Here is a 23,673-nt window from a genome sequence, read left to right as displayed (position 1 = left end):
CTATATATGTTTTTAAAAATCATTTTATTAGTAACTAGAAATTAAGCCCGCTGTCCTTCAAATACAGCGGGCGCTAGGAGTGTGAGTGAGCGTGTTGGGGCGGCTGTAGGGGTCGGGATGGGCGCGGGCAGAGCGTAGGGTGGGCTCCGGTGACAGTCGAGGCGTCTTGAAGCGTGTGTAGGCGGTCGTTGTCAGGGGGTGGTGGCGACAGAGGTTGAGGGAGGGGAAGAGGCCTGAAACGTAGTCAGCGGGGCGGGGCAGGGGGCCGGGCTTGGTGGGCAGGAAGCACACATGTGCGGGGCTCCGCACATGCGTGTTTCAGTGTAAGGCAGAGGCTTCTGGCGTGCGGGTCGCTCGGGCAGCGGACGGGCGTGGTGGAGACAGGCGATGGAGGAGAGGGTGAGTGCGTTGGGGGGGCGGGCGGGCGGGCGGGCCGAAGTGGGGGGGTGCTGGCGAGGCGTGTGGATGGGTGGGTGAGGGTCTCCGGACTGGGGACGCGGGTGTTTGAGGGTGGGATTGTGTTGGCTGGGCGTCAACTGATTGATGAGTCCTGGGCGTCGGGCAGCCTTACCGTGGGGGTGGAGCGATGTTTGGGGGATGCTGATGGCGCGTGCTGAGGGTTGAAGGCAGGCGGGTTTCGGCGGTTGTGGCAAGGCCAGTGGGAAGCGCGTCGTCTTGAGGCCAGCTTGAGGGGGGGAGGGTCGTGGAGGTCCCCCGGTCCATCATAGGGGAGTCTTCGCACGGGGTGGTCCTTTCTCCCTGGCAGTTTGGCGGCGAGGCTGTGCGGAGGGAAGGGAGATGCTCCGGCGGCGGGAAAGGACTCCTTTCCCGGCGGCGAAGCATCTGGGTGGCCAGTCCGGGGCGGGCCAAGTGGCCAATAGGGAGGCGCGCTATGCGCGCCTCCCAATTGGCCACTTGGCCCCCGGGTGGCAGTCGCAGGGTCTCAATCAGGAGCCGCTTTGCGGCTCCTGATTGGACTCCTCTGAGTTTTTATCCCGGATGAGTCCGGCCCTAACTCCTCCCACAGAGCCCTTACTGAAATATTTAGTCTGCGCCGCACCGCGGGCGGCGTTTAAAGATAATTAAGGAGTTATTTGTTCAGTTCTTCCAAGAATGGGTCCTGAAATTCTTTCGGTGGTCTTCTATTAATGAAGTTTAGCCATCACTGCAAACTCTCTGATCTTTTCCACTCATGAGTCCAGTCCAGGGAGTTGTTGCTGTTTCCATCTTGAGGAGATCTGTGACCAGTCAGCAGTGGTTGTGTTAAGTTTGGCTAAATGCCACTTTCTGCATTCAACAGGTTAAGCCCAATAGAAGGAGGGATCTGTAGGCGGAACACTGAGGATTTGTCTCTTCCCAAACAAAATGAAGACACAGTGAGGTGAATACATGACAGTTTATATACAGATTAATTAAGTGGTAAAGCAGTTAAAATCACTTCAAAACGATTCTAAAAGTTTGGTTGGCCTTGACCAGGGCCAGGGCTTTTTCGCTCCTGGCCTTAACCTGGTGGAATGAGCTCACGGATGAGCTGAGGGCCCTGTGGGAGCTTTCAGTGTTCTGCAGGGCCTGTAAGACGGAGCTCTTCCACCGGGTCTTTAGTTGAAGCCAGCCCAGGAAGATCTGATACCCTCCGGCAGAGATCTGATCTGATACCCTCCGGCAGAGAAGAAGGAAGACCTGAATTTGGAATTCCCCATTAGCTGATCCTTGATGTGAGTGATGGGTTGGTGCTCCGGGTCCCCCTGAGATCGGATGAGAGCAGATGATAGCTAGCTATGGGATTTAGAATTGTCACCATCATAGGTGTTTTTAAATGGACATTTTAATGGTACTATACTGTATATTTTATTGGGTTTTTTTTAGTGTGATCTGCTGATTAAGAGCCTCTTGTGGAGCAGAGTGGTATGGCAGTCTGAAGCGCTGCCCATGAGGCTGGGAGTTCAATCCCAGCAGCCGGCTCAAGGTTGTCTCCGCCATCCATCCTTCCAAGGTCGGTAAAATGAGTACCCAGCTTCCTGCTGGGGGGTAAATGGTAATGACTGGGGAAGGCACTGGCAAACCACCCTGTATTGAGTCTGCCATGAAAACACTAGAGGGCATCATGTATGGCCCCTTCCAACTCTATGATTCTATGATTCTACTATAAAGAAAGCCCATTTATAAAAACGGGCAGAGGTCGGGCTTGAGGCGAGGCTCCCGTACCTGGCAGGCTGTTGGGCCACTGGTGGGGGCAGGTTGTGAAGCAGCGCAGCGTGGAGTTCGGTCAGTGCAGGCGACGGGGAAGGGAAGGAGGGCTTCTGTGGAGTCTGGGCATGCGTGGTGTAGGTGAGGGGAGGGAGGCGGGGCACCGGGCTGAGCACCCAGGCATGCGCGTGAGTCCGCGCGTGCCTGGTTCATTTGCGTGCCGTGCTTGCCGGCGAGCAGGCAACGCTGGCTGGCGGCGTGGCTTGCAGGCCGAAGGGAAGATAGGGACAGGGATGAGGAGAACCGGCAGAAGGTAAGGTCAGATCGGGGAGCAGGGAGCGGCCGGGGGAAGGGTCAGTTGTTGTGGGGATTGGAAGGGCGGGGACAGGGTCTGGGGTAGAGGCAGCGGATGGTAGTCGGGGCATCGGGGTGGGTCAGGAAGGGGTCTGGGGAGGGTGCGCGGGTGAGTGGGCAGCGGGTGGTGGCGGAGTGTGTGGCTGGGTGGTTGGCTTGGCGTCAGGAAGCGGCGGGAGTTCGGGAAGGGGTCTGGGGTGGGTTTGGGAGGGTTCCAGGGCGCGGGTGGGTGTCGGAGTGTGGCTGGGCGGGTTTGTTTGTTTCAGGGAGTGGCGGCAGGTCAGGAAGGGGTGTGGGGATGGTTGGGGGGTTGCCGGACGTCGGGTGGGTGGCGGAGTATGAGGGTGCGTGTGTGTGTGTGTGTCGGGAAGTGGCGTTGTGTTGGGAAGGGGTCTGAGTAGGGTTTGGGGGTGAGCAGGTGACGGCTGGGCGCGGGAGTGTGTGGTTTGGGGCGTCTTGTTGTCGTTGGGAGCGACGTCGGGGCGGGAAGGCAGGTGGGGATGGAGCGGGGGGGTCGTAGGACACAGCCATTAGCGTAGTGTTGTGGGGTGGCGGGAAAGGAGCAGGGACGCCGCGGCAGAAGACGCAGCGGCATACCTGCTCCTTTCCCGCGGGCATTGGGAAGGAGTCCTTGGCGGGCTTCGCGCGCCTCCCCATCATCCGCTTGGGCCAAGAGTGGCACTCGTAGGGGCGAATCAGGAGCGGCTTTGCGGCTCCTGATTCGCCCCTGCAAGAGTTTTTATCATGGACAGAGCCCGCCCTAACTCCTCCCCAATAGCCCTTAGGGCTTTATTTAATCCACTCCGCAGGAGCGGTTAAAGATGATTCTATGGATGCTTTAGGATGCTTTGTACTGATCCTGCATGGAGCAGGGGGTTGGACTAGATGGCCTGTATGGCCCCTTACAAAATATGGTTCTATGATTCTATGAACATCTGAGCCACATCTATGTCACTGTGTCTGGTTCTCTCTTGTTTCCAGATACCTTAATCTTTGCCTTGATATATTTGTGTCATCACAAGTCAAAAGGCAGGAGTCAAAAGCAAATTGGTCCTGGCCTTTATTCTTTGGTTGTCAGCTTGTGATTCTGTGTTTCCACAAGATATGTTGAAAGGCAGCCTACCAGGGATGATGCGTGTGAGGATGTCCCCTACTCTAAAACCCACCCAATTGGCCAGGATAGGTTAGTTTGAGCAAGAACTGCAGAGGAGATGGCAAATCTGATTCATGATGTAACTGTAAGTCCTGGGGGGCTGGACACACTGGATTTCAAATGTGAGCCATAGTGTCACCTTTTAATTGCTGCTTCCATTCATAGGTGAACAAACCGGTCAGTCCTAGAGGAGATCAGCCCTGCCTGCTCTTTAGAAGGCCAGATCCTGAAGATGAAACTCAAATACTTTGGCCACCTCATGAGAAGGAAGGACTCCCTGGAGAAGAGCCTAATGCTGGGAGCGATCGAGGGCAAAAGAAGAAGGGGACGACAGAGAATGAGGTGGCTGGATGGAGTCACTGAAGCAGTAGGTGCAAACTTAAATGGACTCCCGGGAATGGTAGAGGACAGGAAGGCCTGGAGGATCATTGTCCATGGGGTCGCGATGGCTCGGACACGATTTCGCACCTAACAACAACAAAACAGTAATAGGATCCATACCACACTTTACTAACTTGCCCATGGAAGCAGTACCAGGACAGATAAAACCTTGGACCAGAGAATCAATCCTGGTAACCAGATTAGAAGCCATTGCTCTCAAGTACTACACCAAGCTCTATTATCTACTAAAATTCCTGTTAGCATCTTTACTAGGGGATCCTTTAAACAGGTATTCATTCCTTACCCTTTTAATTTATTACATTTATTTAAGAAACCCATTGAGAATTACACCTATCACTCTCAGAATCAGCCAAACGAATAAATTGCCATGCAGATTCTAATAACATTCTAATAACACTGCCTTCTTAAGAGTCGGCATGGCTTTCACAAGAACAAGTCATAACAGACTAACCTCATCATTTTTCTTATTTTGAGAAAGTTATTGCCTTGCTGGATTAGGGGATTGATGTGGATATAGTTTCCCTCCATTTCAGTAAACCTTTTGGTATGGTTCCACATGATATTCCCATTGACAAGTTAGTAAAGTGTGGTATGGATCCTATTATTGTTAGGTGCATCAATAACGGGTTGACAGATAACATGCAAGGTTTGCTTGTGAATGGTTCATCGTCCTCTTAGTGAAGAGGGTCTCAGGCATCTGTCCTGCCCCCCGTGTTGTTCAACAGATTTTTAAATTATTTGGATGAAGGAATAGAGGGAATGCTTATTAAATTTGAAGATTATCAAACTGGGAGGGGTAGCAAACACAGCAGAAGATAGAATCAGGATATAAGATAATCTTGACAGGCTGGAAAACTAAGATAAAATGAATTTCTATAGTTATAAATGTAAAGCTCAGCGTTTAGACAGGAAAAATCAAAAAGCATTATAGGATCGGGGAGACTCACCTTGACAGTAGTTTGTGCATTAAGGATCTATGTGTCCTGGTAGACCATACACTGAACATGAGTCAGCAGTATGACTCGGTGGCTAAAAAGGCAAATGGGATTTCAGGCTGTATCAGAAGTACAGTAGATGTTACAGCTTAACTCTGCGCTGGTTAGACCACATTTAAACTATTTATTCAATTTTGGTCTGGGAGACCAAGACATATGAGGAATGGTTGAGGGAGCTTGGTCTGTTTAACATGGAGAGGAGAGGACTAAGTGGTGATATGGTATTCATCTCCAAGTACTTGAAGGGCTGCCACATAGAGGATGGAACAGAGGTTTTTTCTGGTGCCCAGGTGGATTCAGCCAGAGCCAATGGTTTGAAATGAATTCAAAAGGATTTTTGGCTAAACATCCAGAAGAAGTTCCTGACAGAACAGTTCCTCAACAGAATAAGATTCCTCAGAAGAGAGCAAGTTCTCCTTCTTTGGAGGTTTTTAAGCAGAGTCCAGATAGCCAGATGACAGAAATGCTGCTTTTGTGAACTTCGGCAGATAGTGAGTGGGTGGGCAGAAGGGCATCATCTGGGCATGGAACTGGGGTCACTGTGGTGAGCCGAGAGTTGTGACTTTCCTACATTCTGCAGGGGGATGGTCCCTTCCAACTCTATGATTCCATTAAGACAGGTCATTTGTGCACAAAGAGAGAGAGAGAGAGAGAGAGAGAGAGAGAGAGAGAATTTTAGAATTCTCTGGGGCTTTCCGCACTCCTTCAAAATTGCACAATGGTTACTGATTGAAAACGCTACAGTTTTGCCGTTATGCACAACGTCGTTGACAATCTGCAACACTCCTGAAACCGATCTGCAAAAAGCGCTTCGTTGTAGCGCTTTCAGGGAAATCCCAAAAAGTGGATTCACCCTTCGGAAAGTGCTACGCTCCTGCAACCAATTTGCAACACTAGCGGGAAAGTTCTGTGCATTACCATTGTTGTGGTTTCTACAAAGTCCCTCCCCCTGGCTCTCTCCTCTGATCTTCTGGCAAAGCGATAGCCATTTTTTTTCTCTGAGTGAGCGGAGATCAACGCACCGGCGAGCCTCTGTTTAGCCAGTGAGGCTTCCCCGTCTGCAGTCCCTCTGTTTACAGTCACTAAGCACAAGCAATACAGAAGCCCCTTTGCTGATTTATTTTCCCTTTATTTTTCACACTGTTTTAGGCAGAAAATCGTGCCCGTGAGGGGGGGGATTTTTTTTTTTCACTCGGGGGGAGAGTGGCAACGATGAAACGGCAGATAAACATCACCTGCTAGCTGGATGGGTCTCTCCGTTGCAACGAATCAATGCATATTCGTTGCAACGGGTGTGTTTAAAAAAAAAACCTTTCTTAAAGGGAAAGGGGCTGTTTGGGAGCATGCTAACGGCCGCCTCCTTAGGCAGCCTATTCCACTGCTGAACTACTCTGACTGTGAATTTTTTTTTCCAGATATCTAGCCTATATTGTTGTACTTGTAGTTTAAACCCATTACTGCGTGTCCTTTCCTCTGCAGCCAATGCGAACAGCATCCTGCCCTCCTCCAAATGACAACCTTTCAAATACTATCATGTCCCCTCTCAAACTCCTTTTCTCCAGGCTGAACATTCCCAAGTCCCTCAACCTATCTTCATAGGGCTTGGTCCTTTGGCCCCAGATCATCCTCATCACTCTCCTCTGTACCCTTTCAATTTTATCTACGTCCTTCTTGAACTTCACACAATACTCCAGGTGTGGTCTAATTCCCCTCTACCCTTCTATACATTTGTGCCTTCTTGGGCCTGTAAGATGTTTTACAAACAGGTATCAGTATCAAATGACCCTGATGCTAGGAAGAAGCAATTATGTGAGGTACAAATTGACGTCTTTAAATGTTTGCAGACTTATTTTCCCACATGTCCTATTACACTGTGATATTATGGGACATCTGGGAACAGCCTCAGTTCTCATCATTTTCAGCACCTCACCAATCCAGCTATTCCCATCTGTTGCCGTGAGGCTCCTGCTCTTGGCGTATAAATACCTGGCCATCATCTACCTTTTTCACTTCATCTCTGATACAAGTCCTCCCTGGCACTATGAAGACACTCGTAAGCACATGCCTGCTTTGGGCCCTCTTCTCTACAGGTGAGTAGAAATTCAAACTCCAGGGAAGGGAATATAAACATTGGATAGACAAAACCAGAAGCAAACAAGGTTGAAACAATTTGTGGGTTTACCTAGAAAGATAAAGCTAATGGCTGTCATGTCCATATTAGTATTACTACCCTAATGACCCACGATGTTAGGTGGGTACGCATTGCATGCATCTAGTGAAGCAGGCTCAGCATAGTCAACGGCAAAGGGAAACGTGGTCGCCAAAGGATCTGCTGGCTAGACACGATCAAAGCCAACTCAGGGATGACCATGAACCAACTAAAAGAGGCGGTCATTGACATAGACAAGTGGCGGGAAATTTCCTATAGTATCGCCAAGGGTCAGAGACAACTGAACGGATGACTACAACAACAAAAGATAAATTAAATTTCTTTCACCGTTAAATATCTATGCCAATTTGGGCGTAAGATTTTACTTTTAATCTGAAAGTGTACACTTTCCCTGCTTTCCCAATAGATCCCTCAATGTCTTAAAATAAACTACAATAAGACAAAATAAATGGTCTTTTTAAAAAGGGCCAAAAAATTATCTTGGAGTATATCTGGAAATTCTGTTAGCCAGTGCAATTCATTCAAATATCTGGGTATCACATTTAGTGAGAGCCTGAATTGGAAACTTCATCGGGACACCATTATGGCCTCTGCAACACGCCTAGTGGGCACTATTCTGAAGTTTAATAATACAAAAGGAGGCTTCCTCATTGATTCAGCCCTCAAATTACATAAGCACAAGGTTATTCTCCATCTATTGTGTGGAGTAGAGGTCTGGGAACGGAAGGAAAACATCATACCTAGGCTAGAATCTGTTCAAAATACATTCTTAAGGTGAATTCTAGCCCTACCAAGGGGAACTCCGGCTGTTTTGATGAGGACAGAAACCGGTCTGCCTTCTCTTAGTGCCCGAGTGGCATAGCCTTATTAATAGCCTTCTTGCACGCCACTCCATCCCCGATGACCTCCTAAATCCTTCAGCTAATAACTCTCACCTTAGAGACTGGATCTTCAAAAGTGATGCCCAGTTAGACAGAATGCAAATTTTGAAAATTAAGTCAGCAACATGGTTCAAGCGGTTTAAATATGACCACTGTAGATCACTAACCATAATCTCAGAGCAGCTTTTACATCACTCCAATTTGAAAAGATGCCCACAGAGGTACTGGCGGGCCATTTTATCTGTACACACAAAAAAACAAGCTCTGGAAGATATAAAGGAAAAGGTATCCCCTGTGCAAGCACCGAGTCATGTCTGACCCTTGGGGTGACGCCCTCCAGCGTTTTCATGGCAGACTCAATATGGGGTGGTTTGCCAGTGCCTTCCCCAGTCATTACCGTTTACCCCCCAGCAAGCTGGGTACTCATTGTACCGACCCCGGAAGGATGCAAGGCTGAGTCGACCTGGAGCCGGCTGCTGGGATTGAACTCCCAGCCTCATGGACAGACAGATTCTGACAGCATTTCTGCCTCTTACCACTCTGTGCCACAAGAGGCTTTTTCTGGAAAATTTACCCCACTACATATTTGACTGCTTACTTTACACTCAACCCAGGGCCAAATTCCTCAATGAGATCTTACGGGGCTCTAACCTTCCCTCTGTTGCTGAAAAGACAATCTATCTCTTATCTGACCAGGTTAATAATGTGACATGTAAAACTGCACTATTTGCTTTGGCTGCAAGGAAAATAAGTACCAACGTTACAACCGGTAAGACAGGCTCTTAATACTCTTGTACTCTGTAGTCATGTATGCTGTTCCAGTTCTTTGGTCTTAAATTTTGTATTTTTATACAGTTTCTTCTATTCTGTCTTACTTATCTATCTTATTTATATTTTATATTTTGCAAAGGCCTATGGCTATATTCAAATAAATGTATCTACCACAATAGATTCCTTCAATAAATGCCAAGATCAGATGCATCCTAATGCTGTCGTTCTAAAAGGAAACAATGGTCTGCTTTGTGAAATGTCATATCAGTGATGCATCTGGCATGGATTCTCTCTCTTCTCTCTTTGCAGGGGCATCCCTGCAATGTTACGCATGTGCGAGCATAACAGGGCCATGTGCTGATTCTGAAATTCAACAGTGTTCACCTGGTGAAGATGCTTGCGGTTCCTTAATGGGATCAGCTACACTGCGTGAGTAAAAACAGGATATCTGCTTAAGGTGTAGCTTATCTTTCAGTTGCCCCTTCTAACATCAGCAAATGGGTCATCTACTCCCAGTCATAATTTGGTGTCTCTGTACAAGGCTGCACAGGAACAGAATTTCAGCCCAGAGACCTCGGAAACACTGACAGCGGAATTGTAAGAATAATTTGCTCAGAATAAGCCCCATTAAAGAAAGCAGTGTGTGGACCTGATTATATGAGAGCATAGTTTGACTCCATTTATGACCAATATTATTTAATACTGGATATTATTTAATACTGGTCAATAATGCCATGTTCAATAATAATCTTTAAACCGTTCCTGAGGAGCGGTATAAATAAAAAAATCCCTAAGGGGGAGGAGAAAGGGCGAGCCCTGTCCATGATAAAAACTCAGAGGGCCCAATCAGGAGCCATGAAGCCTAGCGCGGCTTCCCATTGGCTGCTTGGCCCAGCCTTGTATTGGCCAGCCAGGGACTCGCCGAACACAAGGAGAGACAGCCTTCCCCGACAGTGAGTTATCCACCAGCTTCCCCTCTCCCTCGGGATAGGAGCAGGGATGCGGCGTCCCTGCTCCTTTCCCATCCCCCCCACCAGCCGCCTTTGCCAAGGAACACGGGGCCATGGCCCTCCTTTCCTGTCCAGCAGCCACTGCCCAGGCCCACACAACCCACACAGATACTCTCGCCACAGCACACCAGCCACCCAAAGGCTTCCTGGGGCCTGGCGTGCTACCGGTAGATGCTCTGTGCAGCCTGCATGGCCCTGGCCCGCAGCTACTGGAAGAGAAACGAGCCCCGTGGCCCCGCGTTCCCTAGTGAGCCTGTGCCTCCCAGGCCCAGCGAAGGCTGCATGTCCCCAGCTCTCCGAAGCCCTGTGCCTCCCCGGCCCACTCAGGGGTCATTGAGAAGTAAAATCAGGTCGACTTCAACCAAAAACCTGGTGGAAGAGCTCCCTTTTACAGGCCCTGTGGAACTGTTTAAGCTCCGCTAGGGTTCTCCAGGAGCTCGTCCTACCAGGTGGGGGCCAGGATGGAAAAAGCTCCTGCCCTTGAAGAAGTCAAGCATCTTCCTTGGGACTAGGGATCACTAGGCAGTTGGTAGTAGCAGAGCATAAGGCTCTTTGAGGGGTGTAGGCAGAGAGGCGATCCCTTAGTTACACTGGGCCCAGACCTCGGATGGCCTTAAAGGTGATTACCAGAACCTTGAGCCTGATCTGGAATGCGATTGAAAGCCAGTGCAGTTGTTGCAGGAAGGGCCAAATATGGGACCTCGCTGACGTTGCTGTGGGAACCAGAGCTACAGTGTTCTCGCCCAGCTGCAGTTTATGGGTCAAGGTTAAGGGCAGGCCTGTGGACAGCAAGTTACAATAGCCTACAGGTGACCATTGCATGGATCACTGTGCCTAGGTGTTCTGGGGTCAAGTAGGGAGCTAGTAGTTTGGCTTGGCGGAGGTGGTAGAACGCCAGCCATGCTACATGGGTGACCTGAGCCTCCATTGATAGGGAGGCATCTGAAACCACACCCATGTTCCTGGCAGAGTGAGCCAGTGATAGCTGCACTCCATCCAGGGTGGGTAGACACGTTTCCTCACTTGGGCCCTTCCTGCCCAGCTACAGCCGTCTTTGAAAGGTTGAGCTTCAGATGACTCTGCTTGAGCCATCTCGTCACTGCTTTCAGGCAGCTGGCTAATGCTTCTGGGGAGTCAGGGCAGCGATCCATCAGGAGGAAGAGCTGGGTGTCGTCAGCATATTGATGACAACCCAGCCCCAACCAGTTGAGCAAGAGGGTGCATGAAGACGTTGAATAGAACTGGAGAGAGAACAGCTTCCTGAGGGACTCCACATGCAAGCTGGAGACGGCTTGAGGAGCTCTCTCCTATTGCTAGCCCCTATTGCTATGCTGGAGAAAGGAGATCAGCCACTGAAGGGCAGTCCCTCTGATCCCGGCATTGGCGAGGCAGGGAGCTAAAAGTTCAAGAAGTATGCCTGGCCTCAACATGATGTAATGTAATATAAATTAATATATATTATAAATTATTATAATATACATTTAACAACAACAACAACAACAACAACAACAATAATAATAATAATAATAAGCCCTCACAGAGCTTTCATCGTCCTGCAGGGCGTGCTAGATGGAGCATTTGGTTGAAGCCAGGGGAGTTTAGATCAGGGCCCCTCCTTAGCTTAGCAGGGACAGCAGTCTATTCCCCCATTAACATCCCCCTCAGATACGCAGTAGGATATTGTTGAGCAGGGAGGTGGAGGTAAGGTTTTAGTGTTTTTTAGCTTTTTTTAAGCTGCAGATTTGTTTTTACTGTTTTATTGTGGGGTCGAACTGTTTGTAACCTACCATAACTGAGGCTGCAGGGAGCGGTGTGTATGAAATCCAATGGATAAATCAATAATAAATCAATATAAATAATACATTTGTTTATGAAGTTTCTATACCACCCTTCCCAGGGGCTTACACCAAAAATACATTAAAACATTTCAGTCATTATCATACCACAAAAATTCATTAAAATTAATTAAAACCTGCCCAAGGTCTTGTCAAATAACAAACCTAAATTTGCCCATTTTGTGATTCACCCCTGTCCCCCCCCCCTGTATAAATTCTGTTTTAAGTATTTGGTGGACAAAATCCATGTTTCCCATATTTCTACTTTTTAAAATCATCAGCCAATGTACATTATTGACAATGGCACAAACAATTACATTCAGAGATAATGGAACCAAACTGTTGGTCCTCTATACCTTCTTTCTTATTCCTCTTCACAGCTGTTATTCCCACGTACACTGTCAAGGCTTGCGTGTCGTCATCACTGTGTAAATCAGGAAATTACAGCACAACCACATCACAGAACGTACAAGTTCAAATAATCTTGCATTGTTGCAAAAACGACCTTTGCAACAATGGCAGTCTTCGGGGTGAGTATCTGCATCTTTTCAGAAGCTGTAAAAACTCTGGTTCTTTTCCATCTTTGTGTTTTAGTACCATGCCCCTCTATGAGGGAAATTACAGAATTACACTTGAATACACTGCAACACTGGGGCAAGATTTGCCCTCCTACCCTAGCTGAACCTCCATGTCTTAGGAGAACAACTAGAGATTGTTCTCTCTTGCCCCAGTGGGACAGAGCAAAAAATGGATGGAATGAAATTAATTCAAAAGAAATTCCATCTAAACATCCGGAGGAAGTTCCTGACAGAGCGGTTTCTCAGTGGAACAGGCTTCCTCGGGAGGTGGTCGGTTCTCCATCTTTGGAAATTTTTAAACAGAGGCTAGATAGCCATCTGACGGAGAGGCTGATTCTGTGAAGGGAAAGGGGTGGCAGGTTACAGTGGATCAGCAATCGGGATGTGAGTGCCCTGCATAGTGCAGGGGGTTGGAATAGATGACCCATGAGGTCCCTTCCAACGCTATGATTCTATGATTCTGTCAATGACCCTCAAATTACACCTGTAAATATTTGCACACATTATGGCCATCCTGTAGGATCTGAAAATTCAGAACTCAGAACCTGATTTTTCTTTTGCCACATGTTTCTTAGAGGTCTTGTGTTTTTGATTTTTTTTTTAATTATTAGAATGGGAAACAGAGTCTGTGGACTTCTGTTGCTTTCCAGTCAGTCAGTCAGTCAGTAACCTTTTATTGGCATAAAATGTATAAGACATATAAAAATAGGGTTTAAAATTTGAACAAAATAGTAAAATGGGGTTACATAACCAAACAGATCTTAAAATGATTAAATAAACTATAAAAGATAAAATACAAGGTAGGCAGCATATTATAAAAGCATCTTAGTTAAAACTCTGGCAACTAAAATGGTTACCTCTGGGTCTTTGTCAGAGAGCAGAAATTGCTAGGTCATAGATTTACTTACAGAAGGCTTGTTTCCCAGCAAAGCAACAAAGCTGTCATCCTGACACTGCTCATATAAGGGGCAGTCTAACAAAATGTGTTAGACAGAGTCAGGGCAACCAGAACCACACGGACAGAGTCTCGCATGGTATGGGATACGGTGGAATCTTCCCTCTAAGACCTTTGAGGGGAAAGCATTCATTCATGCCAGGAGAAAAGCTCTTCTCAGGGGTGGGACATCAAGGAGATGCAAATATGTAGGCATAATATTTCTCTGCATAATGATGCCAAAGAATGCTGGTGAGCAGACTCGAGGCTGGGTAGGTATGAGTTCCTGCTGCTCATGGTCTAATATTCTCTGTTTAATAATCCGGAAGATACATTTTTCTTCCAGAGGTAGTAGGGAGTTCAGATCGATGCCAATGGAGGCTAATTTTTGTTCAATAGCCTGGAACCATCGAAATTTAAGAGGGTGAAGGGAAAGGGGTGGCAGGTTACAGTGGATGAGCAATTGAGATGTGAGTATCCTGCATAGTGCAGGGGGTTGGACTAGATGACCCATGAGGTCCCTTCCAACTCTATGATTCTATGATTCTGTCAGTAACCATCAAATTACATCTGTAAAATATTTGCACACATTATGGCCATTCTGTAGGAACTGAAAATTCACAACTCAGAACCTGATTTTTCTTTTGACACATGTTTTTTAGAGGTCTTATGTTTCTGATTAAAAAAAAAAATTATTGGAATGGGAAACAGAGTCCGTGGACTTCTGTTGCTTTCCAGATACCTTCATTTTTCCCATTCGTCTTTCCTTTTTTTCTGATATTCCTTTATTGTTCTGTCCGTCTCTTTGTTCTTTCTTTTTTCGTTTTGCTCCTGACTTCCTGTCCTTTTATCCCTTCATTCTCACGTTCATGTTTGCTTTATCTCCATCCTTCACTTACTAAGAACTACTAGGGATTGAGCGGTGAAATCTGCTAGTTGCTGGTGCAGTAAGGAGAAGTCTTAGAATAATCCCTAAAACCTTCCATTAAAGGTGTTAAACAATGTGTTAGATCTGTGAGTTCAGAGACCAGGACACTGGGAGTGCTTTTCAGTTCTTTATTGTGAGCCCAGCATGATGGTAAAAGAGGCAAAAACTGAACCAAAATTGAACCAGAGAACCCCTCCAAACCCCACAACTTGTACCTCCCTCTCAAATGGAGAATTCCCAGTGGGGCTGAAGGAGCCGGTGGTTCACCCTTTCCTGATGAAAACATCTCTGGATCTGCTGTGACTTCCCAACTGCGACCCCGTTTCACACTTAGTGTTCCTAGGGAAGGTGCTGGAAAGAGCTGCAGTGGGCCATCTGAGAGCCTTCATGGATGAAGCTTTGGTCCTAGACCAGCTCCATTGGGCTTCTGGCATGGCCATGGGATTGGGACAGCACTGGTCACCCTTATGGATGATCTCCACCACCAGCTGGACCGAGACGAGTCAGCACTGCTAGTATTACTTGACTTTTTGGCAACGTTTTACATAGCTATTTGCAGCATTTGATCATGAGCTATTAGCTTGCCACCTCACCTATGCCAGGATATGAGGGACAGCCCTCCAATGGCTGATCTCTTTTTTGGGGGGTAGCTATTGGAGAGAACCAATCACATAGTGGGAAATGCTCCTGCAGGGTGCCACAAAGAGTGATTCTCTCCCTATTCATATTCAATATTTTTATGCGCCCTCTTGCCCAGCTGGTATAGAGTTTTGGACTGGGATGTTGGCAATACGCTGATGACACCCAGCTCTTCCTCATGATGGATGGCCATCCTGATTTACCCCCAGATTTATTAGCCAGATGTCTGGAAGCCGTGACAGGCTGGCTCAAGCAGAGCTGTCTGAAACTCAATAAGACAGAAGTCCTGTGGTTTGGTAGGAAGGGTCCCAGTGAGGAATCACAACTGCCCTAACTGAATGGGGAGCAACTACTAGTAGCTCACTTCATTAGGAATCTGGTGTGATCTTTCATACCTCCTTTTTCATGGAGGAACAGGTCACAAGAGTAGCATGGCTAGCGTTCTTCCACTTGCACCAAGCTAATTGCGCCCGACCTGGCCCCAGAACTCCTAGCCACAGTGATCCAGGTGATGGTCACCTGTAGGCTGGATTTCTGCAACTCGCTCTTTGGGTTCCCCTTATCCCTGATCCAGAAACTATAACTGGTGCAGAATGCAGAAGCCAGGGTTCTCACAGGAACACCTTAAAGGGCCTACATCCAACCCATTCTCCAACAGCTGCACTGGCAACCAGTTGCATACTGGATCCGGCTTAAGGTCCTGGTAATCACCTTCAAGGCCATACATGGTCAGGTCCTGGAGTCCCTGAGGGGCTGCCTCTCTACCTGTGCCCCCCAGAGAGCACTACACTCTATGAACAACAACAAACTGGTGATCCCTGGGCCCAGGGAGGCTCATCTGACCTTGATCAACACCACAGCCTTCTCTATCCTGGCTCCCACTTGATGGAATGAGCTCCCAAATGAGATCAGGACTCTTCAGGACCTGAAACAATTCAGCATTGCCTGCAAAGTGGAGCTCTTCCACCAATTTTTCAGTTGAGACACACAAACCAACCAGAGCCAGAGGCCCCTATCACCATCAAAAAAACCCTCCAGATGAAGAGCTGAACCGCAGTGAAGTTAAATGCACAGTTGTAAAGTTATAATGATCTACTGTTAATTGTTAAAGTATTAAATCTACTGTTAAAAAGGTTCTACTGTTAAAATTGTTCTACTGTTATAAGTTCTTGATGCTTCCTTATACTGCATCAGCAAGAACATCTTATTGCATGCTTATGAGGGCATATGATATGGTGGTTAGGGCCCCAAAACTCGCATCTGTGAGCTCTTGAGTGGCCCAATTATTTAGGGTAGTTCAATCTCTGACCTCCCTCGAGGAGAGATGCCAAAATAGTAGTCAATTGCCTTTAAGGAAACAGTGAGCTTTTTTGAGGACAAGGTCTTGTCACTCCACCTGGACCTTCCTGCCACCTTTAATACAGAGAGAAAACAAGAGCCCCCTTGGCCATCTTGGATGGATATGTTTGATGGTTCCAGGCAGTTCTCGGGAATCAAAGTGGATCAGTTGCTGGGATCAGTGAAAGCAACCAGCAGCCCCCTTGATCCCTGTCTGTCTTAGTTGCTCAAGATGAGGTACCAGAAGATCGGAGGCCTTCTCCTTGTCTCTAGGGGAGTTCTCAGAGATGCTGAAGGAGGCAGTGATTCATCCCTTACTGAAAAATCCTTCGCTGGACCCTCAGGACCTGGCCAATTACCACCCAGTTTTGCATCTTGTATTTCTGGGCAAGGTGATTGGACAGGCTGCAGCAGACCAGCTCCTTGCATACATTAGAGGATGTTTCAGTGCTTGACCTATGTGAGTCGGGCTTCCATCCTGATCACAGGGTGGAGATTGTGTTGGTTGCCTTGGTGGATGATCTCCAGCACCATCTGGATCAATGTCAAGGGCCGACAGACTAACAACTTGCTTCTGGGTTAATAGAAAGCTTTATTGATAGCAGATCAGAACACCTTAACGCTCAGAGTCAATTCTGGCCAATTCACAGACAACAGGCACTTTTACCAGTTCTTTCCCGCCCAAAGTTTCCCCGTTCCCAGAGAGCGAAAGCCCCCCTCTCACAGGTCCCATCCTGGGCTCCCGTCCAGACAATAGCCAGGCTGTCGTGGCCTTGGGTGTTAGATAGTTCCTCCCTTCCTGTTAACACAGAACAGAACAGCAATTGGTAGTCTAAATTACAGCTTGAAGGGGCAGCTCAGGGTTACGTAAAAAGAGTTACACAGAGATCCTTAAAACAACACACACTAAACCAAAAAGCTGTTACACAGGTTTATTGATAGCTGTTACACAGGTCATCGGTCACAAATCATGGCAGAGATCAGAAGCCTGATCCTGACAATGAGGGTGGTTCGGCCATAATCATGATGCTTGATCTGTTGGCTGTGCTTGACATGGTCAGCCACAAGTTGTTGGCCGACTGCCTCACCAGAGCCGGAATTCAGGGGCCAGCCATTCAAGGAATGTGCTCCTTTCTCTGTAATTGGACACAGATGGAGGAATTATTGTGTCCTTATCAATTCCCTTCTGGGGTCCAGCAGCAGGTGGTACTCTCCCCTACATTATTTAACATCTTTATGTGCCCTCTGGCACATCTTGTCCAGAGTTATGGGCTGGAGTATGGGTGTAATCTGTGTAATCTGTGTAATCTGCCAGTATGCAGATTACACCCAGCTCTAGCTCCTCATGGGCCACCACCTGGATTCACCTGCAGATACATTTGCCAGTTGTTTGGAAGCTGTTTCTGGATTGTTAGAGAAGAGTCAATTGAAACTCAACCCCTTTGAGACAAAGTTCCTGTGGCTGGACAGAAAGGTAGAAGACCAGGAAGCGCTGAGGACAGGATGCAACTTAACATTTTATCCTCAGCCAGGAATCTGGGGGTGATTCTGGAAACTTCCCTTTCTATGGAGGCCCAGGTAACAAGGGTAGCTCAGATGGCATTTTAGCACCTATGCCAGGTAAGGCTACTAGTTCCCTATCTTCTCCTGGACTATCTAGCCTCAGTGATTCATGCATTGGTCAACTCAAAGCTGGATTTCTGTAACTTGCTCTATGCAGGCCTAACTTTGTCCTTGACCTGGAAACTCCAGCTGGTGCAGAATACAGCTGCTAGTGTCCTCAGTGGTACATTTGGAGCACCCATATCCAGCCAGTGCTGAGGCAGCTGCATTTATTTATTTATTTATTTATTTATTTATTTATTTGTTTGTTTGTTTGTTTGTTTGTTTGTTTGTTTATTTATTTGTTTATTTATTAGATTTATATACCGCCTCCCCGAAGGCTCAGGGCGGTTTACATTAAACTAATCAACAATACATGAAACAGTCTTCGTTAAAAACATACAGTAATTAATAACAGTATAACAGTATAACAGTATAACAATATAATAATTAGTATAACGATGCAACAGTGCAATACCACAACAGGTCCAGAGCGCTCTGGTGGAGTTCTGGGAGGAAGGGGGGGAGCGGCGGGAGCGGGGGCCCTTCATTCGCTGTTGGTTGTGCCTGGTCTCAACCAAATGACTGGCAGAAGAGCTCCTTTTTGCAGGCCCTGCGGAACTGTTTGAGCTCCGTCAGGGCCCTGATCTCCTCCAGGAGCTCGTTCCACCAGGTGGGGGCCAGAACAGAGAATGTTCTGGCCCTGGTCGAGACCAGGCAGACTTCTTTAGGGCCAGGGATCATTAGCCGGTTGGTGGCGGTGGAGCGCAGAGCTCTTTTGGGGGCATAGGCAGGGAGGCGGTCCCTCAGGTACACTGGGCCCTGACCGTGAATGGCCTTGAAGGTAATTACCAGGACCTTTAGTCTGATCTGGAATTCAACTGGCAACCACTGCAGTTGGTGGAGAATGGGCCGGATGTGGGACCTCCACGGTGTTGCTGTGAGGATCCTGGCCGCTGCGTTTTGGACCAGCTGTAGTTTCCGGGTCAAGGCTAAGGGCAGGCCTGCGTAGAGCAAGTTACAGAAGTCCAGTCTAGAGGTGACCGTCACATGGATCACTGTGGCTAGGTGTTCCGGGGCCAGGTAGGGCGCTAGTAGTTTGGCTTGGTGGAGATGGTAAAATGCCAGCCGCGCTACCTTTGTGATCTGGGCTTCCATTGTAAGGGAAGCATCCAGAATCACGCCTAGGTTCCTGGCGGAGTCAGCCGTAGAGAGCCGTACTCCATCCAGGGCAGGCAGGCGCGCTTCCTCGCATGGGGCCTTCATGCCCAGCCACAAGACCTCTGTCTTTGAAGGATTGAGCTTCAGACGACTCTGCTTCAGCCATCTCATTACTGCTTCCAGACAGCTGGCTAATGCTTCTGGGGGGGAGTCAGGGCGGCCATCCATCAGGAGGAAAAGCTGGGTGTCATCGGCATATTGATGACAACCCAGCCCAAACCTCCGTACCAGTTGTGCAAGAGGGCGCATGAAGATGTTGAATAGGATGGGAGAGAGGACCGCTCCTTGTGGGACTCCACAGGTAAGTTGCCGGCGGTCTGATGTTTTCTCTCCTATTGCAACCCTCTGTCCACGATCCCGGAGGAAGGAGATCAGCCATTGGAGGGCTGTCTCTTGTATTCTGGCATCGATGAGGCAGCGTGCTAGAAGCTCATGATCGACTGTGTCGAACACTGCTGAGAGGTCTAGTAATATCAGCAGTGCCGATCCGCCTCGGTCCAGTTGGCGACAAAGGTCGTCCGTCAGAGCAACTAGCGCTGTCTCTACCCCATGGCCAGGCCGGAAGCCTGACTGGGATGGGTCTAGGACCGAAGCTTCTTCCAGGTACTCTGTTAGTTGGTTTGCGACAGCCCTTTCAATCATCTTCCCCAGAAACGCTAAATGCGAGACAGGTCGATAATTGTTGGGCTCTCGCGGGAATTCAGTTGCCAGTGGGCGTAGCACAGCCTCTTTCAGTCCCTCCGGGAATTCTCCCGTTGTGAGAGATAGATTGATTATCTCCCGGAGGGGGCCCTTTATCCTTATGTCAGCTGTTCTTAAGAGCCAGGATGGGCAAGGCTCTAGTGGGCATGTGGTTGGCCTCGCTGTTGCTAGTATCCTGTCCACTTCGGTCAGTGTGAGTCGTCTGAAGTTTCTCAGGGTTTTCTCCAAAGACGGCCAAGGGGCCTCTAGTTCACTTTCTGTATCTAAGGTTGGAGGGAGGTCGTGGCGGAGTGTCGAGATTTTATCTGCAAAATGACTCGCGAATGCCTCACAGCTGATATCCAATTTGTTACTGTTTTGTTGCCCTTCAGCCAGGGCAGTAAGAGACCGAACTACCTTAAACAATTGAGCCAGGCGTGAGTCTGCAGATGCGATGGTAGCCGAGTAAAAATTGCATTTCACTGACTTCACTGCCATCTCATAGGCCTTCATCTGCATTCTATAAGATGTTCTCGAGGCTTCGTCACGAGTCTTCCTCCAGACTTGCTCTAGCCACCTCAATTCCCGTTTCTTGTTGTGAAGCTCCTCGGTGTACCAAGGGGCCCGCTTGAGTCGGGGCCGGAGAGGGCGTCGGGGAGCTATCTCATCAATGGCAGTCAGCAGTCTGTCATGCCAGTCGCTGACCAGGCCATTGAGAGAAGTGCCAGGAGGTTGACAGACCTTCCTCCCAGTCTGCGCCATTTTTCAGTTTCCATTTAAACTGACTGGATCCAACAGTTGGGATCAAGTCATGCACTGGGTACGACAGCACAGGATACGACCCTGCCTCAAGCCTCAAGCTCAGCCCTTGACAGATCTACAGACACCAATATAACGTACTGGTTATTTTATTCTAGGGAGGGAAAAGGGGATGATAATTTCATTAAATGTTGAATAAAGTGTGGTAGAATGCTGAACCAACGGTCAGAGTTGTTTTTGCAGGGACTCAGATCAAAAACTTGATTCCCAATGGGCATCTGTGTCCAGCCTGCTTTTCCTTGGGGAGAAATAACTGCCAGCCAGTGGCATCAATCGCCTGCACTGGCAAGGAGACTCTATGCCTCAATTTTTCTGGTTCCATAACTACAGGTGAGTATAAGTGCTTTTATATATGTAGAAGATGGATAGATATTTTGTTTTCTATAAAAACAAAAAACAAACTATCCATGTTCATATGTGGTGGGGGAGTTCTCCTTTTGAAGCTCTGGAAATCAATTTCCCTTGCTGATCAAATTGATTGTTCCTAAATATTCTACCTAGCACAGCTCCATGGTTTATTTGGGAGGTGGGAACTATTAGTTGAGTAAGGAGGCAATTGAAATTCGAAATCTCAAAGCAAGCATGTGTGACAATTTTTCTCCGTCACTCTTGGCTTTAAGAAGAAGAAGAATAGTTGGTTCTTATATGCCGCTTTTCCCTACCCGAAGGAGGTTCAAAGTGGCTTACTTTTGCCTTCCCATTCCTCTCCCCACAACAGACACCTTGTGGGGTGGGTGAGGCTGAGAGAGCCCTGATATTCCTGCTCGGTCAGAACAGCTTTATCAGTGCCGTGGCGAGCCCAAGGTCACCCAGCTGGTTGCATGTGGAGGAGCGCAGAATCGAAGCTGGCATGCGAGATTAGAAGTCCGCACTCCTAACCACTACACCAAACTGGCCCTTAAGTAAAGGTATGGGGGTGCAAGGAGATCAGAATAGCATTTTTCAGTTCATGAGGTCACAGACCCCTTAAAAGGCATGTTCAATACTAAAGAATCCATCTTCCAAAAGAGCCATTTTGTCCAAGAACTTGTTAGTCTAGCGATCAATTGTGATAGTAAATGATCTCTAAGTGTCAGCTGGAGACCACTAACTACTAGCAACCCCAGTACCCCTTGTAGGATCAACTCCCTGCAAAGGACTGATTTGTTAGAAATTTCTCTAGAGTAGTGAAATTGAAGGACTGAACTGAAAACATTAACCATTTGAAGAAAAACTATTGATTTTAGAGGCCTCAGAACATCATTCCCACTCTCTTCATCATTAAGGTCCCATTCTGCAACTTATGTGGATGCTCTTCCTTTTGTTCCCCTTGCAGAAATTGCAGGTGTCCTAATTCCACTGAGTGGTGCTGTCCAGGGATGCACTACACCAAACTCATGTAACTACTGTCCCCTGGAATTAAGGCTTGCTAATAGAGTCAACATCAGTATCACTCGCCTGGAATGTAGCTGTGGTACCATTGTGGGCACCCCACTGACCAACAGCACTTTGGACTACGCCACACTACCCTTCCCAGGATAGCAAAGCTGCCCCCATGCAGATTATACTATTTATGGAAATGGGGAAGAAAGCTGGGGATTAAGTGCTTTGAACATCCTGGCTCCCTTCATAACAAGGGTGGACGTGAATGGGTTTCCAAAAGGCACAGAAAATGGGTAGAAATTTTGCATTGGGGGCCTCTAGCTAAATAAAATCAGTAGAATGGGTCAATTTTCAATGAATTGTAATCAAAATAAATTGATGTTTGCAAGCAATATCTCTGGTTTCTGTGTTTACAAAATGAGTCATTTGTTGAATGAGACAACTGTATATGCTTTTAAAAATCATTTATTAGTAATAATTAAGGAGTTATTTGTTCAGTTCTTCCAAAAATGGGTCCCGGCATTCTTGAAATTCTTTCGGTGGTCTTCTATTAATGAGATTGGTAAGTTTAGCCATCACTGCAAGCTCTCTGATCTTTTCCACTCATGAGTCCAGTCCAGGGAGTTGTTGCTGTTTCCATCTTGAGGAGATCTGTGTCTAGTCAGCAGTGGTTGTATTAACTTTGGCTAAATGCCCCTTTCTGCATTCAACAGGTTAAGCCCAATAGAAGGAGGGATCTGTAGGTGGAACACTGAGGATTTGTCTCTTCCCAAACAAAATGAAGACACAGTGAGGTGAATACACGACAGTTTATATACAGATTAATTAAGGGGTAAAGCAGTTTAAATCACTTCAAAATGATTCTAAAAGTTTGGTTGGCCTTGACCAGGGCCAGGGCTTTTTCACTCCTGGCCCTGACCTGGTGGAATGAGCTCCCGGATAAGCTGAGGGACCTGCAGGATCTTTCAGTGTTCTGCAGGGCCTATAAGATGGAGCACTTCCACCGGATCTTTCTTTGAAGCCAGCCCAGGAAGATCTGATACCCCCCGGCAGAGGAGAAGGAAGACCTGAATTTGGAATTCTCCATTAGCTGACCCTTGGTGTGAGTGATGGGTTGGTGCTCGGGTTCCCCCTAAGACCGGATGAGAGCAGATGATAGCTAGCTCTATGGAATTTGGAATTGTCACCATCATAGGTGTTTTTAAATGGACATTTTAATGGTACTATACTGTATATTTTATTGGTTTTTTTTTAGTGTCACCTGCTTATTAAGAGCCTCTTGTGGTGCAGATTGGTATGGCAGTAGACATGCAGTCTAAAGCTCTGCCCATAAGGCTGAGAGTTCAATCCCAGCAGCTGGTTCAAGGTTGACTCAGCCTTCCATCCTTCCGAGGTCAGTAAAATGAGTACCCAGCTTGCTGGGGGGTAAACGGTAATGACTGGGAAAGGCACTGGCAAACCACCCTGTATTGAGTCTGCTATGAAAACACTTCAGATGGAGTAGAGGGCGTCACCCCAAGGGTCCGACATGACTCGGTGCTTGCACAGAGGATTCCTTTACCTTTACCTTATAATCATCAATATTAATTCTTTGTTAATTATACTGCTAATGGAGAGCCAGTTTGGTGTAGTGGTTAGGAGTGCAGACTTCAGTTCTGCGCTCCCCCACATGCAACCAGCTGGGTGACCTTGGGCTCGCCATGGCACTGATAAAGCTGTTCTGACCGAGCAGTGATATCAGGGCTCTCTCAGCCTCACCCACCTCACAGGGTGTCTGTTGTGGGGAGAGGAATGGGAAGGCAACTGTAAGCTG

The 23,673-nt window shown here is 47.7% G+C and overlaps 1 long non-coding RNA gene across 1 annotated transcript; it reads left to right on the top strand.

Annotated features, from left to right (window-relative positions):
- Nucleotides 1–7,019: 7,019 nt before the first annotated feature.
- On the top strand, nucleotides 7,020–22,246 carry LOC143838965 (uncharacterized). Its single transcript, XR_013231499.1, has 5 exons — nucleotides 7,020–7,181; nucleotides 9,223–9,342; nucleotides 12,139–12,288; nucleotides 20,682–20,828; nucleotides 21,814–22,246. It is a non-coding gene; the product is annotated as an uncharacterized LOC143838965 (long non-coding RNA).
- Nucleotides 22,247–23,673: the final 1,427 nt, after the last annotated feature.

The sequence above is a fragment of the Paroedura picta genome, chromosome 5 (assembly GCF_049243985.1).
Source record: "Paroedura picta isolate Pp20150507F chromosome 5, Ppicta_v3.0, whole genome shotgun sequence".
Classification (NCBI taxonomy): Eukaryota; Metazoa; Chordata; class Lepidosauria; order Squamata; family Gekkonidae; genus Paroedura; species Paroedura picta.
The sequence above is the reverse complement of the archived record's forward strand: the minus strand, read 5'-3'. Positions and strand labels throughout refer to the sequence as shown.